This window comes from Anser anser (genome assembly GCF_964211835.1).
Source record: "Anser anser genome assembly, chromosome: 1".
In the NCBI taxonomy this organism is placed as follows: Eukaryota; Metazoa; Chordata; class Aves; order Anseriformes; family Anatidae; genus Anser; species Anser anser.
This window is the reverse complement of record NC_139720.1, coordinates 71,876,586-71,894,743: the sequence shown is the minus strand read 5'-3', so window position 1 is coordinate 71,894,743 and position 18,158 is coordinate 71,876,586. Positions and strand designations below refer to the sequence as shown.

The following is an 18,158-nucleotide window of genomic DNA, read 5'->3' as shown; positions in this document are numbered from 1 at the left end:
AAATTTTTAGTCATTTGATCAGCTTAACAACAAAGCTGTAAGGACAGCCACAGGATATACAGGCCAAACCCTGGGTTCTTCCTGGGAGTTGAATGAAAGAAAAAAAAAAAAAAAAAAAGGACAAAAGAAAAAGGGAGGGATGTGCCACTCTTTCCACCCCTCGTCCTTTGACAATACCTACTCTATGCAATCTGTCTATTAAAGATTGTCAGCATGTCAAGAACAACCTTGATGCTTTCCTGACTGTTCTTGCATCATCATGACTTGCTTTTCTTGAGGAAACAGTGTTTCAGCTGTACTTAGTGCATTTCTTGGAAAACGTGTTTTACAAACAATGAATATTTCTGAATAGGTCTGGGGAGTAAAGAGACGAACGTTGGGAAAAAAAAATTGTGTGACTGAGCAAGGCCCGTGCTCTGCAAATAGCTCTTACTGCACAACACATTAGAACCTGAAGACCAAGGCAAGTAACAAAAACCAGTGGCTAATGTGCCTTTTCAGCATCTAGCAGAGAGCCTGAGTTCACCCTCCAAAGGTTTCCTCAGGCCCACCCGCTCACTGATACTCATCATACAGGCAGAAGCACAGCAGAGCCGCTCACTCTATCCCGTCTCTAGCAATCCTCTACGACTTCGTTCCCCCAGACTGCAGCTCATTGCTGTGCACATGCAGGCACAGGCCTCCAGGGCAGTGTGATCTGGCCAAGGAAGGTGCAGGGCACATGGCAGATGCATCCACAAGTCTGCCCACAGACCTGCGAGTGGACAGCGCTGGCCTGGGAGACGGACCTCCTGGTGAAATCCATTTAACACATTCCCAAAGAGCTTCTGCCAATACCGTTCCTATGGCCAGTGAAGTTATTCTAGCTAAAAGCAAACATCCCTGTTAGGCTAGCTGACTTTGCTGAAAGAAGACCACGCATTTTATAGAAACAAAGATAAATTGAGCTCATTTTCTCCTACAGAAGTTGTTCTGGTGTGACTAAAGCTGATTCTGTTCCATTATATCTGCTTAGGTAGCTAACAAAATGAGACCTACTGGAGCAGGAACATATTTATGTATCTTTAAACAATGTAATGAGATTTTAAATGCTTGGTTGGGCTTTCTGGACTTTTGCGCACACATTAAATCATACAACATTTCGTGCCTACCACCTCTAACTACCACAAGAACTGGCAACTTCTCTGCTGCTTTTACTTATTTGTACATTTAAAGGGAGACATTGAAATTGTGTGTTAAGATAGACTGAAGCACTATTGTATTAAACAAGCATAATGAACAGAATTCATAACACCTCAAACATTTTTATAGATTTGTTTCTAACAATATTTATAAGCATATTCAGTAAATGCATGATTTACTTTTGAATATCGCTATTCTTTATATCTTCAGTGACTAAAAACTAAAGCTAAAAATACTTATACAAACCCCTGTTGCATACTTCCTCCACATTCAAACAGAAACCCCCAACCAACCAACATAAACAACTGGGATGAATGCTTCAATTTCCAATGGGCAGCAAGATGAATGCCATAAAAAGAAATTAAGACTTACTATTTTTCCACCTCCCCTCAAAACACAAGAGTCTAAACCAACCCCTGTTTGGTCATTTGTGACTTCGTAAGTTCTGTATCTACCAAACCACATGCTGCCAGGAATAGCACAGATCTTAAAGTTAGGAATACAAAATCGTTTGGGGGTTTCGGATTTTTTTTAAGGTCATTGAAAGAACCCCCAAAACACATTCCTGCAAGGAGAAACAGTTAAAACTGATTTTAGCTTTAAAAAGGTGCTATTTATTCTATTTATTCTGCTGTGTATACACAGAATGTTTGAACAAAAAAAGTTAGTCATAGCTCAGACAATACAGCTTACTATGACTACACCCTTCACTTATAGGAAAACCAAAAGATCGATTTCTGTTTCAACCAACTGAAACAGCAGAAGAATAAAATAACTTCTCCTTGGTTTTGTTTTCTAAAAGACACCTTTCCATCTGACATGTAAGAAAATGGTTTGGGCCACTGAAAAATCCTGCCACTGACCAGGCTTTGCAACAGGCACATCCCATACACCTTGTTCTGCACACACTGTGTGTGCTGAGCTCATCATCCCTCCCTGTGGCTTCTAGGGGGGAAAAAAAAATAAAATAAAGGCAGATGAGGGGATCTGTCAGGCTGCGTACCAGCACAAGCCATGGAGTTACAAGTTTACGTGATCACACTGTCAGGTTAACAATTTGCAGCTTGCTTCACCCTTAGACTCCACAGCAGCCTCCATTTTGTCAGCTGCCTCAATTTAAATGTTTCCCAAGCCCAGCTTAGCACTTCAGGTTTCTTCGGGAGTCCTTCGGGGCTTTAAAGCATCCTCGGCTGCTGGCGGCGGTGCAAGGCAGACTGGACGCCGGTGCGTTTGCCCAGCTCAGAAACACGGCCGCACATATCCAGCCTCATCCACACATCCCCAGCCACCCTCCCAAGGTGATTTCGGCGCACGGCGAGAAAGCCGGGGGTCTGCCCCGTATCCCTGCCTGCCCTTCTCCCCTCCCCGGGGCAGCCCCTCGCCCCTCGTCCCCTCCTCTGCGCCACGGGGCAGGTGGACGCGCCCCTGCCCACGGGGTCCCGGCCGGCCCCGATGTTGGTGAAGCCGGGCTGCGGCAGGCCGGTGCCCCCCTGTCCCCCTCAGCTCCCTCTCCTTACCATCGGCGGGGACAGGAGGAGGAGAAGGCCGGAGCCTGCCCGTGCGGGGCACCGACCTGCCCGCGGCTGGCGCTCTCCTTCGGAGGTGAGGGGGCGGCGAAGAAGGGCATGGGAGAGGAGGGCAGGCAGCGGGAACCCTCCCTCACCTCCCTCCTCCTCCTCCTCCTGGCCCTGCCCCCCAACCCCCCCTGCCCCGCGGGGCTGCCCCGGGCCGGGGGTTCCGGCGGCGACCCTTGCGCTCCTCCCGGCACTTACTGTCGCACCCCCCGTCTGTGTCTGTCTGTCTGTCTGCCTCGGGTCTGTCCCCGCGGCGGGGATAAAAGTTGCCACCAGCCTCTCTCTCTCTCCGTTGCCGCCAGAAAGCAACTTTTTGTCTCCTTCCAGCCGCTGGGAAAGCGCCTCTTTCGCCTTCTTCGAGTCAAAAATAACAGCAATTTAAAAGGAAAAAAAAAAAAACGCTACTCTGGTCTTTTTAAGAGGGGGAAGCATGAAGGCTGAGGGAAGAGGAGAAGGAAAAGGAAACATTTGGAGCTTTTTTTTCTCGTCTTCTCCCCCCCCCTTCCCCCCCCCCCCAAGATGGCTTGAGAGAATTAAAAAGGGACAGCTGGGGGGGGGGGGGGGGTTGGAGATCGGGAGGGGAAGAAAGTTTGGGGTTGGTGGTGAGGTTTGGTTTGGTTTGGTTTTGTTTTTTAATTTTTTTTAAGCCTCCTGTTCCTGAAAGGAACCAAACAATTCCTAATAAATGGGTAGAGCAAACAGACCCGAGGAGGAGGAGGAGGGAGAGAGAGAAAAGAGTTTTGCTGGTCAGTAAACTTCAAGCTGCTGGGATGAGGTCATTGGTGTAAAAATAAAGCGATGGCGTCATTTGAAACCAATCCCAGTGAATGAACTCAGCCGGGAGGGGGGGACAGGGAGCCGGAGGAAGGGGGAGACAAGCCCCGGGAGGCGGTCCGCCAGCCACGGCCCAGCACACCCGGTCCCGGGCCGGGCCGGGGTAGCTCCGGCTGCCGTGCTGTCACCGGGCCGGTGGCTTGGGGGCGGAGGCCTGGACACGCGTCCGCTGCCCCCGGCCTCCCGGCCGAGCTGCGGGGCCGGCCCCTAGGAGGAGCCGAGGCCGCCGAACGATTCAAACGGGCTGCCGCCGCCTGCCCGTCCACCCGGGCCGGCCCGGCCCGGCCCGGCCCGCCCCGATGGGCCGGCGGGGACGGGGCAGGCGCCGCGATCACCGGCACCGGCTGCGGTCCCTTCCCTCACAGCCCGGGCCGGGCCCCGTGGTCGCCGGGACGGGGAGAGAGGGACGGCGAGAGAGGGACGGCTTCGTCCCCCTGTGTCCCCAGCCCCAGGGGTGCCGTGGGCCTGCTCCCGCCGGGCCCGGGCCCGCGGCAGAGCTCCGTGGCAAGTTGAGGGCTATCACCCCTGTTAGATTAAAAACAGTACTGTAAGACCAACAACGTGAGGAAAATAAAAGTGAAATCTAAACATTTAGACACGCAGAAACATAATTACTTTGTCTAAGGCGTTTTTCATTCTGGCTAGTACTGGTTTTAACTAACATGCTGCACTTGTGCCATTCAGGGATTTGATGTGTGGTCCCAGTCTTAGGTAAGTATTCTTCTGCAGATGTTCCCCCACTTGGGGGAAGGAGAAATAACCAAAATCATTGCAATCACCTGCCAGTTCTGCTGGGGGCACAAGACATCTTACATGTCAGAATTCAGACTCTGGTCAGTCTTCTCTGCTGGCCTTTGAGTCCCTGGGCCCCATACCCTTAGAAGACATCAGGATAAACAGGATTAACCCTATAGGTCCTTACACTCTGGTGGTCATCTGTTCAAACAAAGCACCTTTGGAAAGGTGTACGCTTATCACTCACGAAAAAACATGTTGTGTGATTGGTATTTTGGGAAGCAGGCTACTCTACAGAAATAATGCGGTGGTGGTCTCAAAACTGGTCTCTGTCAGGCACAATTGGCCAAGAACCACCTTGACAAAGAACTTATTATTAAGAAGCTATGCATGAACTGCCTCAAGAAGAGTTCTTGCTAGCACTCATACCAAACAGCGGTGTCCTCTCCAAGAGAGTGAAAAATGCATGGAAGAGAGAGAAGTCAGTCCCAAGACAGAGTCCCAGTCTCTGTAAGACACTGACCAAAGAAAGAGCAAGAGCTGTGCAGACATTGTGGTAAGGCATAGGTGCATTTACTGTTTTGCACATGTGTATCTTATAGAGCTAAAGAGCAGTTTTGCTTTTTGCCTCAAGTAACCAGTGGCCCCAAAGATACTTTGTGCAGCCCCCAAAATGCCCACAGTATGGAAAGTGTGCACAGTTGGCTAGTGGTTAATGGGTCTACAAGTGACCCATTTCTACAAAGGAGAGCAAAGAGCGTGCCAGAGAAACTCAAGGCCAAAGCCAATGCCCCAGCTCATTCATACCAGAGAAGTGCAAGAACAAATAGTTCCAGCAAGATTATCCTCACAAATAGAAGTGGGGAGCACAAGAAAGGGATGCATGCTGAAGAAGAAAGACATTCGAATTCTCTCTTCCTTTTTATCATCTAAACCTGGTAATGTGTTATATAAGTGGTTTTGTTGTTGTTGATTGTTGTTTTTTTAAATGGGGAAACTGAAAAAGTTTCCTAATGGCAAAATTGTAAGCATAAAAAAGCTTTGTTTTGTTTTGTGTTTGTTCTTTTTTTTTTAACATTGTTTTGTGTTTGTTTTTTTTTTTTAACATTTTTGTTTGTGGCTTAAAAAGGATATTTACAGAAAAGTCTAGAATGGCAAGTTAAAGCTTTTCCAACACAGAATCAGGATTTCTTTTGATTAATATAATAAAAGGTGTGACTAAACCACAGATATATCATGATTAACTCCTGCAGGCTGAGGTAAGACACAAAGAGAAGTAGTCTGGAGGGCTGAAATGCGGCAGCATCTGATCTCGCTTCATTAAGATTAAAGGCCACTCTCTTTACCTCCTCTATGCAGCAGGCGAAGTGTGCACATGTTGACAGTTAGCGTGGCTCAGCCAGCAGGTGGTCACTCATGAAGGAGCAGTAATTCGTTTACATGTCAGTCTAACTTCAGCCTAATTTTTTTTTTTTTCTTGAAAGTCTTTCTTACCTCCCTACCACTTGCACAGCAGTCTCCTGGAAAGGTTTGAAATGCAGTCACAAAACAGAGAGCAGGCCTTAATGTTGTAAACATTTCAAGCTGCACACCTGAATCATCTGCCTGCGAGAGGGAGTGCCTGGCTTCGCTAGTCCCTGGTTGCTGACCTTCCCTCCCCAGCTTTCTGAAGTTTTACTAAGTGTCTGGCAATGGATTTTATCTGCCTCAGAACACACTCACAGCCCCTTTCTGGCAAAGCAATGCTGAAGGAGTTAATGCTAATGTCCCTTTTCTGTGTCTGGTTATCAAGCTCAGGAGGTAAGAGGACTTGAAGTGTCCGTGTGAGGTAAAACAAGGGCAAAAGACATGATAGTGACTATCCAACGGACCATACAACAGCTTTTGAACTTTGACACGCCTGCACGCCCCACATTCTGCTTCTGGCAGGAGTGACTCTAAGTGCGTCACTGTGTGCTGCCCCTATCGCTGGAGAGCTGGGGAGGGGAAATAGATGGCTACTTTTGAGAACTGGAGGTTATACACCTAGTTTATAAAGGTTTCTATTTGTTTATGGGTAAAAGCCAGCATGTCTGACTTCTTGTTCCTTTTCCATTTAATGGATTTTGTGACACTCCACTTGGTTAATCAGTTAGCAGTGATTAAACAAGGGAAAGATGACAGTCCGAATGACATCATCTTTTCTGCACAGTGGAAAGGAGTGGTTTTCCAGAGGAACCTCTTGCAAAATAAGCGAGAACTGAACTTAAAGCACAGAATTTACCATGCTTTAAAATCCCTGTGTGGGTACTCACTTCCTCCACAGCCTGAAGTTGGGTTGCTGAAGAGGTTACTAGTCCCAGCCAACTGCCCAGTGACTGTCACTGCTATTTTCTGCTGGAGGTTACTGCCACTCCTACCTATCTGCAAGCTATTCAGGCAGTTTGCTCCCAAAATTTGTTTTGGCCAAAGTCAACCAGAAGAGCTTAAGCAGTTTAAATAGTAGATGTCAGCTGAACTGGTTTGTTTTGGCTGAAATGGTTTCGGGGAAACCCAAGTCAGCAGATGGGAAGTGAAGTGATGACCTTTTTACAGACAGCTTCAGAGCCGTGGTGTAGTTTGGCTTAATCTACTTTCAGAGCAGACTGCTATACCAGACATAGCTGCTACAGACAGCTCTTGAAGGTATTTAAAAATAGAAGGGTTGCTGAGATACCTACATTGAAACATTCGTAGCATTTTTAGATACCACTAGCTTTGCTGGCATAGAGAATAGGGTATGGCAGTTGGAGCAGTGAGGGTTTGTCAGAGAGCAGCAATGAGAACATGAGAATTAGAAGAATGGAAACCAGTAGGAATAGAAGATGGAAGACAGAGTGAGGAAAAGAACAGCAGAGAAGAGTTTGCACTTGGAGATCAGCAAATTGATCAGATGGAAATCACAGAGCTCAGCGTAAAGGAGAGAAATTTGAGTAGTGTGAAAAATGCAAGCATCAGAGACAGAGGGTGCAGAGTAGCAATGCTTAGGGGAAAACTGAGTTGAGAACAACTTATATCTCCTCATTTTTCCTTTCCATGTGTGCATCAGACCTGGGGCAGCTCTATTCCTCCAGAAAATGCTTAGGTAAGAATAGAATAGCCTCACTACTCTGTTGCTGCTGGTAGTTTTCATTCTCTACTTCCCCATAGCTTCTCCAGGACTGTCAGATTCACAGCAGCTCAAAGAAGCTGGAGGTGGTATGCAAGAGGAGAGTCTCAATGGAGACATGTTTTTGAGCTGGTAGGTATGTAGGACAAGACAGTGATAATTCTTGCTCTCTGTGGGACAGTGGAGGAAATACTGGGAGATTTAGAGCAGTGGAAGAGAAAGGGAGAATCACAGGAGCCAGAACAACAGAAAGAACAGTAAAAAACAGTTTTTAGTATCAGCTGTCTGCTTCCGTATATCTTCTTACTTAATAGATCTTATATCCACTACTGAGTAAGAATTTACATGATCCCTATCTTTATAGTATTTCTGAATGCCCTTTGTTATTTGGATGCTTTTTGTGGAACAGAGGAGTATCAGGATACCATTTTATGGATATACAAATGAGTTCCTGAGATAAAATTCCTCATTCATGGTAGTATAGCAAGCCAGTAGCAGATTGGAAAACTGAACCAAGTTGTCTTAAATTCCAAATCCAACCATTAACTCATCCTTCTCCCTCTCCCCTCTTACACTGTTCAAAGGAAGAGTAACCTTTTTACTTACATGAGCAGGCACATTTAGTAAAATTAAGCACTTGCACAAAAATTTGTTGGCTTGGTTTGCAATTAGAGATGAAAAAAAGCTATAAGCAAGATAGACAGTAGAAGACAGTGGGGATAGGCAAAAGAAGAAATAAAAATATTAATTTATGGTTCTATAGACAGGCTTTGTAAAGCTTAGGGAATTTTGATTGATCCTACTCACCTTAGGCAGAAAAAAGGCAGCTATCTTGATGTTAATCCACTTCTGTGATTACTTCTATGTGAAACAGCAAGTTTAAGTTTTGAAAAGGCATTTGAAATCGGAGATCATAATAAATATTATTTACAGAAAAAGAGCATAATAACATGTTGTCATTCATCACGAAACAGAATAACGAAGTACTGTCCTCAAGAAACAGCAAGTTCAGACAAATCTACAGCTACTGAGAAACTCAACTAGTAACATTTCTCACTTTTCTGTGTATTTAAAGAGAAAATAATTAAATTTAAGGAAAAGGGTACATAAAAATCACATTCCAAAAATCGAGGTAATAGTCACAATAAACGCTCCCTCCCACTTTGTTTCTGTTAACTTTTACTCACTGCCAGTAACTTGTCTGTAGGCTAGTGTACTGGTATCGGAATCAACTTGCAAAGGACTGTAAGCACAGATGGTGTAAATCATCATTGCTCAACTAGCACTTAACTTCCTATGCCAATTTATACTATCTGAAGAGTAGCTTAGTATGTTCATGTTTTGTTTGTGGCCAATGATGAATCAGAACTAAAATGTATTTGTGTTTATTATGAGGGCAACATAAAATGTATGAGGTCTCTGACTATTCATATCCTTCTTTTTAACTACTTGAATACTTTAAATTATATGACAGTATAGTAAATTACCAACCTTAAATACATTTTAGACTTTTTTTTTTCCTTAGAATGAAATATTTATTAGCAGCACCAAGGATCCAATAGAAAAGGATAGCAACCATAAAATGTTTTAATGTTGTGATACGTGAAATGTAATCTTGGTCAATATAAAAACATAGAATGCATAGTTACTGTCTTGATAGCATACTGAAGTAAGCTCACAATCAGAAAATTTATTTCAAAGTTTGAATGTAGAAAGTTAATGAATAAAATGTGGTATTAAATACCAGTTTTGTATATTTTTATTTTCAAGACTTACACAGGAGAGGAATTTTTCTGACAGTTTTAGAGTTTTCACTGTTTCTCCTGATCCATTTTGTTGTCTCTGTCTACCTTTAACAACTTCTGAGACTGACTGATATCCTAAACCTTGTGGATTTGATACACCACTGTTTATGTTATTTCTGTTTACCAGCTGCATTTTATATGTTGCAGTAATATTCAAATGAAACTATTTTGTTATTCAGTTGGCTGTGAAAGATGGATTTGTCTGTTGTGGAATCATTAAAATGTACTTAATAGATAAAAAGAGCCTCGTATCAAAAAAAAAAAAAAAAAGGAAAAGGCAGACAAAACCATAAACGAAATGAAAACAAAGCAAACAAACAAAAAACAACTTGAGTTTTTAAAGGGAAAAGAAAAATGAGTTAATTACTGCTTGTTGTTAGTGTGGGAAAGAAAGGCATGAGCACCACAATGACCTTCATTTACAAGCTTTCATTCATATAAACTTTTAAGTGGCTAACACCCAGAACATCAATATTTTGGCCTCACTGTAAAAACATTCATAGAAAAAAAAGGAAATAAAAAAAAAGACTATTAACTCTGACAAGTTTCTTGTTTTGTCAAATGAACCAGTTAGAAAATCGTCACTCTGGTACTATCCCAATTGTCAACAACAGACAGCAGGGTTTGTCAAGAAGGACAGGTGAAAATATCAGGTTACATGGAAAAGAAGCATGTGAAAATTTCAGAGCGTGTCATTTTTTTTTTAGGATGCAAGGTTAGAATATGCCTATTTTAGTAGCAATCTGAGTTCAAAAATCTAAGGTGGAGGTGAGGTGAAGGACTGCTTGTTTATTTTTACACTGCCCTCTTGACTGCTCTTCAAATGGACAGGAACTCATTGGCTTCGGTGTGTTAGGTATGGGTTCAGCTCTTTTATCTCCAAGGGGGGTTGACAATCTTGCAAGAACATTTCTGCTTCAGTGCAGTTTGCCACTTGTTCTTGTGGCTGGGGGAAGAATCATAATAAATATGTTTAAACCGTTAGTTTATGTTAAGCCTACGTAAAGAAGGGGAGAAAAATCAGTGAGACTAAAGCACAGGGCTGCAAATCAAACAATCTGTTTTCTGCGTTTAGGTCTGCCACAGACTTCTCATGACTTACTCAAAGTTGCACCCACTTACTTCAGATACAGATTTGGCTTGTTGACTCTCCAGTCATTAAAAAAAATTTGCTTCAAGCCACGGATCAAACAATGATGACTTCCAGAAACATATGCTGAAGAATGTGCATCTGCATGATCATTTAAAACCTAAATGGGATATTATGAAATCAAATGGGGCAGAAGGTTTTTTTAAGAGGGGGAATTTCAAGTGCAAGGCATGGCTTTGCAGGACATTATTTATTGGCAACTGTGTAAGCTTCGAAGAACTCCTTAGATAGAAACATAGAAGGATAGATTCTTCCGTGACCCAGTCAGTGGACACATTTATGGGAAAATTGTAAATGCAATTTGAGTTCCAGTATATAAAAGGAAAAAGACATCCCTGTTAGAAGGGCCTGTCTAATTACTAAGTTGCAGAAATTACACATTTATTCATCTGTTATTTTGCACTAGGAGTTACAATTAACTGATGTCAGCTACAGTTTAAGAAAAATGGTTATTAGAACAGATGATTCATTTTAAATACCTTTTTACTTTATAGCTCCGGCAGGAGGTCAGGATGCAGTTGCACAAACACTGTAAGCTGGCTGTCAGTGAAAGAAGAGGTTCTGCCCCACTACTGCCTCATCCTTTTGCTGGGGCAAGCAGTTGCTCACCTCTATACTGAATTAGATTGGAGACCTGATCCACGGCAAAACCTTCCCCAAAAAACAAACAAAACTCAGCTTTAACCCAGCTTAGTCCCCCATTTGGTTTACAGCATGTGAATGAGCAAAGGCCTGAACCACTGCACAAGAGAGCGCAACATGGGAACAAGGGCAAATAGCAATTGGTAAAGAGAGAGTGAAACAGCTCGTGCCAGTCCCTATTTACATGGGTGTGCAAAGCTTGAGAAGATGCAGGCAGGTGACTTGGTTGAGCCCATCCAGCAGGCTGGTGATGCCAAAAGGAGGTGCTCCAGTTCACAGTTTCCTACCCTCTGCTTCTGACTGTGAGCTCTTGCCACTTTCCATGTAGTGCACCTAGCATTGTCACACTGCAAAATGGGTCGATTCAGTTTGCTAATCCAGCAGAACTAGAGTGAGTTGCCCTTTGTGACAGTTGTTAGGTAGACATTAGGGCCTGACAATATTAGAAAAGAGCTGCTCTTCACAATGAGGGTGGTCAAACACTGGAACTGGTGCCCAGAGAGGCTGTGCCTTCTTCATCCATGAAGAAAGTCAGTATTTAGATGGAACCGATCTAAATTTAGAGTTGAATTTAACTTTCAAGTTGCCTCTGCTGTATACAGGGAATTAGACCAGTGGCCTCTAGAGGTCTTTTCAAACCTAAATTGTTGTATGGTATGGATGTGGCAGTCATGATTCCTGTGTCTTGTATCCTTATTTTACACTGAGAAGTCTCCTTGTGCATCAATATCCCTGGCTGAAAATTTATCTGTCAAACATTAAGTTAGTCCTGTAATTGTTATGAAATTTCAGTGTATACATTTCTATGTATAAATTTCTATGAGCAAAACTATTTCAGGAGGAAGTTTGGTTGGACGGTGCATGTCATTACTTTAAAAATATATGTTGCAGGGTTGATCTCATTATTGCTAAACAAAAAAGTATAAAGCCAGGTTATTAAATATGAATTTCTACTGTAGAAATTGTAGAAGTAACATGTACCCAGGTGAAGTTTACAAACAAGCTTAAATCCATGTTGAAGAGAGATTGTACAATAATAATATGATAATACAAAATGAATTTTAATTGGTCTGGATAATTTCAGTGAACGTTAAAAACATACACAGATTCCCTCTCTACTTTGTCTCTCTGTGGCAGGCCTGCAATGCAGCATAGTTTCTGGATTTTATTGGACCAATAAAAGTTGTTGTGCTTAGTAATTTAACTTTTTAATGGTAGCAAATTACATTTACATATATTTAGAGGCCCTTTCACAATGGTAGAGGTGTGAAAAAAATGGATCTGGAATAAAATGAGTCAAGGCTGTGTGTATGTAATTGAAGGAATGAAGGTATTAAATCCTTAAGCAAGAACAACAAATGCATATGAAAATACATCTTTAAAAGAAGATCCTTATTCTTAATAACACCCCTCCCTTTCCATAGCTGTCCATAAAATGACAGTATAGCTGCACATAGTATATTTACTTTAATTTAAAAGTTCCTCAGCACTTCTGGTAGTGGTGCAGAGGCAATGGTGCACCACCATTCTCCTGTTTCTTCCCATAGCTGTGTAGCCAGATTATATACTTTATAAGCCAAATATATAGAGAGACAAAGCAATGAAGTCATCTATGTCTTTTACAAAATATTACAATGCCAAGGAGCTTTATATATATATTTTTTAAATTATCACTATTCTATGCAGGTTGTCAGCACTATGGATTCAGGGATATCTATCTTTTCTAAATTTGAGGGAAAGCCAGTACAATGCTATCTATCCTGATCAATAAGGCATATATCCTGTATTCATTGTTTCAAGCAGGTATGCTCAAGTGGTTTGAGAGTCTAGTCTTTCAAACTCACTTTTAAATAGGTAAGTACTTCGTATGACTTCAGTGCCTTTTGGTGGGAACCTGGCCACAGACCCCACGTTTAGGTTCAGGGAGGAGTGGGAGCAGGAATGCAGTAGCGCTGCAAAGTGTCTGGCACTCAGGGATTTGGACCTGAGATGTGCTGACCAGATCATGCGTGTGTTAATCCACAGTGCGCACCAAATAGATGTGTTGCAGATAAATTTGCCTCATGGTGCTTGCCTGCGCAGATTGTTCATGAGAATCTGTACCACACAGGCAGTGACACTTGTCTGGAGCTACAAGTTCCTTGAGAGATATTTTCTATATTGTACAATGAGTGAGTTGCACTAGGTCTGTACACAGTGGCACTTTTCTAAGATTCGTGGATGCCCTGTGGCACATGCATTAAAAGTAGTACTCTTCTGCCAAAATTGATGCAAGAAAATCAGGACGTGAGATAGACTAGACCTCTGGTGTGAATCACAAATTTCAGTTTCATTCTTTGAATTGCAATGCAGGACACCAGTCACCAACTTAGCTGGTAAATCAATCATTATTTCTTGAAACTAGGAATTCAAAAATCATTTGTTTTATTTGCACTTCATTTTTGAAATACTGAAATACTGAGTCTGGTTGCTATTTTATAGCAGCGAAAGATCTCATTCTTTAGAAGTGTATGTGCACTGCCTCAGAGCTTCTATACTCAGTTGAAAACTATGCCCAAGCAGGAGTCAAATGCTGAAAGCAGAAAGTAGACAATTCAAGCTTGATGGTATTCTACATCTGTGAATCTCTTTTGTGCCTGTCCTAAGCATATGTGGAAGAGCAGTGAGCTTGTATGAGATTCTGTCCCTAAATCTCCACTGACAGCAGAGATGATAAGAATCAGGCTTACTCTTTCAGTATGTCTATCTGCAAATAGCTACTGTATGGTACAAACAGACATAATAATCCAGTTTATTTTGGACGATTGATTAATGGGAACATTATTCATATACTCAGTGCATGACATTTCCTATTACTTGTTCATATCATTTGAGAGTTAAAGGATATAAATACTTAGGAATTTGCCACCAGTTGGGTCGCCACCTGTCTGCTGAACACATTAAAGGGGGAAAAGGGTGAGTTGTATTCCATTTAAGAATGCTGTAACTATCTGAGGGACTCTGAATAATGTTTCTGACAGTGTCAGGGGAAAATTTTCCATAGCAGTCTCAACACAGATTCAGCAATAGGGCCTTTTCTCCTTGACACAGATAGACATTTAAAGAAGGTTAAAAAAGATGGAGGTGGAAGGAAGGGAATGATTTCACTGAAGCAAGTTTACAGTGCTCTGGGGCTGACTCTTCTTTCAGGAAGACAAGTTACTAGACAGCTAAAGACTATATATATGCAAGCAAAGTGAACAATTAGTAAACAGCTGTTGAACTCTGTAGATTCATCGCTTCCTTGGTTAATGTTTATACCTGACATTGTAACAGTTGGTTAATAAATAGCTCACTTGCGTGAAGAAATGGAGATGGCAAAAACAACAAAAAATTTATAACAAAATATACATGCAACTGCCCCACCTGCATTTCTTTTTTGGAAAATACCTGTTAAGCTGATGGCAGAGCTATTCTCTAGCATGACATTACTCGATCCTGTGAAGTGACCACTGATGAGTCTATTCACAGCATCTATAATTAGCTCCTTACCTAAAAGTTTCAGTAATTTTGAGTTGCAGATTTATAAAAATACTTTAAATCAGCCCCTGGAGCCACCTTTGAAGCTAAGCAGACCAACACCTAACATGAGCACCAACACTACATTCATATGTCAGGTTTTCTCCTGCAGCTTAGTTTGGGCCTTAAAATCATGGAAAATGCATGTAGAGAAGTAAAACATGTCCCATTTGGAAACAGATGTCTGCAGATCTCAAGGGATCCTAATGAGGATATATATAATAATTGTAAGCTCCAGACTATCTCTTGCTGTAGGTTCATTGCCCTCGATTTACCTCTCAGCATCATTTAGCTCTTTTCCAGAGATATCTATCCCCCAGTAGACAGGAACAAGTACTGATTCTTCATTGAGTTTCACCCTGCTATAGAGGGGGAAACATTCAGGAATTAATAAAGCCTTAATATATGCTGTGCCTGGGTGTAACAGCAAAATTGTCAGAGAACATGCAGAAAAGGGCACAATGCCACAAGGAGCTTCTGCTGCACGCAGAACCACACAGCACAGTTTGACCATGAATGATTTGATACGCAAGTCAGTGGAGACATAACTGGTGTAAGCTGTTTTATATAGTTCTCTGAAATCACTCATTGCTTCCCTTCCCCCAGTCCCAAATCCTGAGGCAGAAGTTAAAGAAGACCACCTGTTTAAAAAACAGGTAGCTTGATTTCGGTATATACTAGTGTTTCACAGAGCCTGCTCCTCTTCACTTGGATCAGTCTTGCCTGAAATATAACAGTATTTTAACATTGAAAAGAAAAATGAAAGTCCACAGTGTTTTTGTTTGTTTGCTTTTTTGTTTTAAATTTAAAATACAGTCCTTTTAGACATAGGTGATCCACCACCCCCAGATCTTGTACATTAATGTCCTCCATAAAATAGTCGATATTTTCTAATTTTGATCCTATAATTATAGTTAATTCCCCAAATCTTCAAATAGTTGTCACAAATCAGTTAAGCTTTTGAGGCAGAGACAGTCTGGAGCTTACAATTATTCTATATATTTATACACTTGTATACAAAACAGATGGAGAAAATTAATATTTATGTACACTTGTCAATTTTCTGGATTAGCAACTTGTGAATTTAAATGCCATCCTTCCAGTGAAGTCAAGATTGAGGTGAGCAGACTCGGAGTACCAAAAGGCACCAAAAGTACCAAAAAGAACTCTGCACCAGATCACCTGAAATAACTGTTTTGTGCTATATCTCTGGAGACAAGCTCATGTCTAAGCTGGTCTGGTGTTATACTTGGGCAAATCCTGGTCCCTCATCACAAAAAGGGACACCTGTATATGACATTACTGTCATTCTGTCAGGAGCACGCATTCAGGTTCCCTTTGCATGGAAACTGGAGATGAGAGAAAGGAGCTGATGTCTCACCCAAATATTGGATGTGATCAGGGCACATGCCTGACTTGGGAGCTTAACACTACTTCCCTTTAGCTGTTACCTAAATTGCTCCAAGTGCCTGAGGAGCTGTTCCCATTCTCTGTGAGTTGTCAAGGGAGAATAATGGGAGAATTTACATTCATTGTGTAAGTACCAATAGTACTTCCCAAGTAAGGTGACAGAGCATCACTGTCATGTGAAACTAGAAAGAGAAGTTCAGGACTATTTGTCCTTGTTTACTGGATCAGGCACGGGCCACTTGATTGTAACAGGATGTATCCCCATGCAACCTCACTGGAGTATAATAATGCAAAATCTGATTAGGTTGCCCTTGTAAATGCATGTTTAAAATTAATTTGCTCTAAAATCAACCTACGCCAGTGAATCAAGCTATGGCAGCTCCAGCCAAGTTAAAAAAGTATTACCTTGTGTTGCTCTGCCCCTTGCATCTGATGTGCACTCACTAAGCATGGTCCTGTACAACTGTAATGACTGTTAGGTGCCATCACGGATGTGTTTGTCGTCAGAGGTGAGCCAGTCCAGCCAAATCAAGCAAGGGCTTCTTGAGAAGCAGAGTAGGTTCTTGGCAGAGGGGAAGGAAAGGGGAAGGGGAAGGGGAAGGGGAAAGGGAAGGGGAAGGGGAAGGGGAAGGGGAAGGGGAAGGGGAAGGGGAAGGGGAAGGGGAAGGGGCAGGGCAGGGCAGGGCAGGGCAGGGCAGGGCAGGGCAGGGCAGGGCAGGGCAGGGCAGGGAAGGGAAGGGAAGGGAAGGGAAGGGAAGGGAAGGGAAGGGAAGGGAAGGGAAGGGAAGGGAAGGGAAGGGAAGGGAAGGGAAGGGAAGGGAAGGGAAGGGAAGGGAAGGGAAGGGAAAACTTGGTGGTTGTTTCAGGAAAAATCAGTGGAGTGGGAGCTGGGGAACACGTCAGGAAAAATCTGAGAGCCAGGGAGAAAGGAGCTAAAGTAGGGTAGAGGACTCTGTGCTTTGTTCTGTATCCTTCTGAAACAGCACATTTTTATTTATTTCCACTGTAATATTTATTTCTATGGATGGGCAAGGCAGGCAGCCTGCCAGCTGGCTACAACCTGCCCTATGATGTGCTGCTTGTATTTTGGCTGTTGCCTTGAAATAGCCTTGCAAACGAAGTTTGTGTTCTCCAGGCGTGTGTTCTTGATTTTCATCCAGTTAATAAAACACTTTTCACGGTGCAGCCTTTGATCCTGTAAGTAACTTGTGATCACATAAGCAGTCTCACTAAGTACAAATCCCATTAACACAAATACAAGGCTCATCAGCAGTTACAACAATACTAGGAAATCCAATGTGCTTAAAGACAGTTGCAAAACAGAAGTTAGCTGATATGATGCTGTCTTAAGACGGAGTGAGGAGTGTAGACCAGGGCAAACCACTGTATGAGGTAACCTGACCCTTCACATGAAGCATAATGACATTTCTTAAAGTAGTCAAGGGCGTCATGGCAGTCCTCTGACCTAGTTACAACACACATCCAACCTGCTGTATGAGCCCTTCATTTTGTGCTCAAACTATGCAGAAATCTTGTTTGTGTCCTTGAACAGAACAACAGTATCAGGCTTAGATAAGTAAATATTTTGAGTGTGAACACAGCCTGTGTCACAGAATCTGGGTCAGGACAAAACTGTTTAAGATGGTTTTAGGTGTTGCGGAAATCAAGTAGAAATACTGTTATGAGAATGGCCAGCAACAGGCGGCAGATTTTGGTCTGGCTTTAATAGGTATGCATATGTAGGCATACTTGCGTAGGCCAAAGGGGAAAAGCATGTTGCAAAATATCTTCTGAACAAAAAATGACACTGAGATGAAGTGGATTTTTAAGCCTCTTGAGAATGAACAATATGCTTTTTACTAAACCATTTGCACATAGAGATCAATGTACACAATTAAAAGAAAAAGACTAATCCTGCTGTAAGTTCACCTCAAGTATTTCATGAATTTCACATGATCCACCCACTTTTTTCTGTACCTCTGCAATTACCATATCAGCAGCAATAATTCTCTGTTGTTCAAGTGCCAGATACAACATGGCTCTCACATTCCTGAACATGGCACATTGTGCTGATCTGTTTGTTTGTTGTTTCGGAAACAAGATTAAATTTTATTCACTTACGCACCACACTGAACTTTACC

General features: G+C 42.5%; 1 protein-coding gene across 11 annotated transcripts in view; it reads right to left on the bottom strand.

The window, feature by feature from the left end:
• Nucleotides 1-8,707, bottom strand: part of DUSP16 (dual specificity phosphatase 16) — a 73,092-nt gene extending 64,385 nt beyond the window's left edge. For 5 of the 11 annotated variants that reach the window (XM_083819932.1, XM_083819933.1, XM_083819925.1 and 2 more), the window contains exon 1: nt 2,700-2,863. The gene's annotated coding sequence lies outside the window, so the exon portion shown is untranslated. Of the gene's footprint in view, nt 1-2,699; nt 2,864-2,954; nt 4,474-8,259; nt 8,314-8,639 lie in introns of those variants that run through there. The other 6 variants (XM_083819934.1, XM_083819929.1, XM_083819936.1 and 3 more) reach the window with 4 other exon arrangements.
• Nucleotides 8,708-18,158: the final 9,451 nt, after the last annotated feature.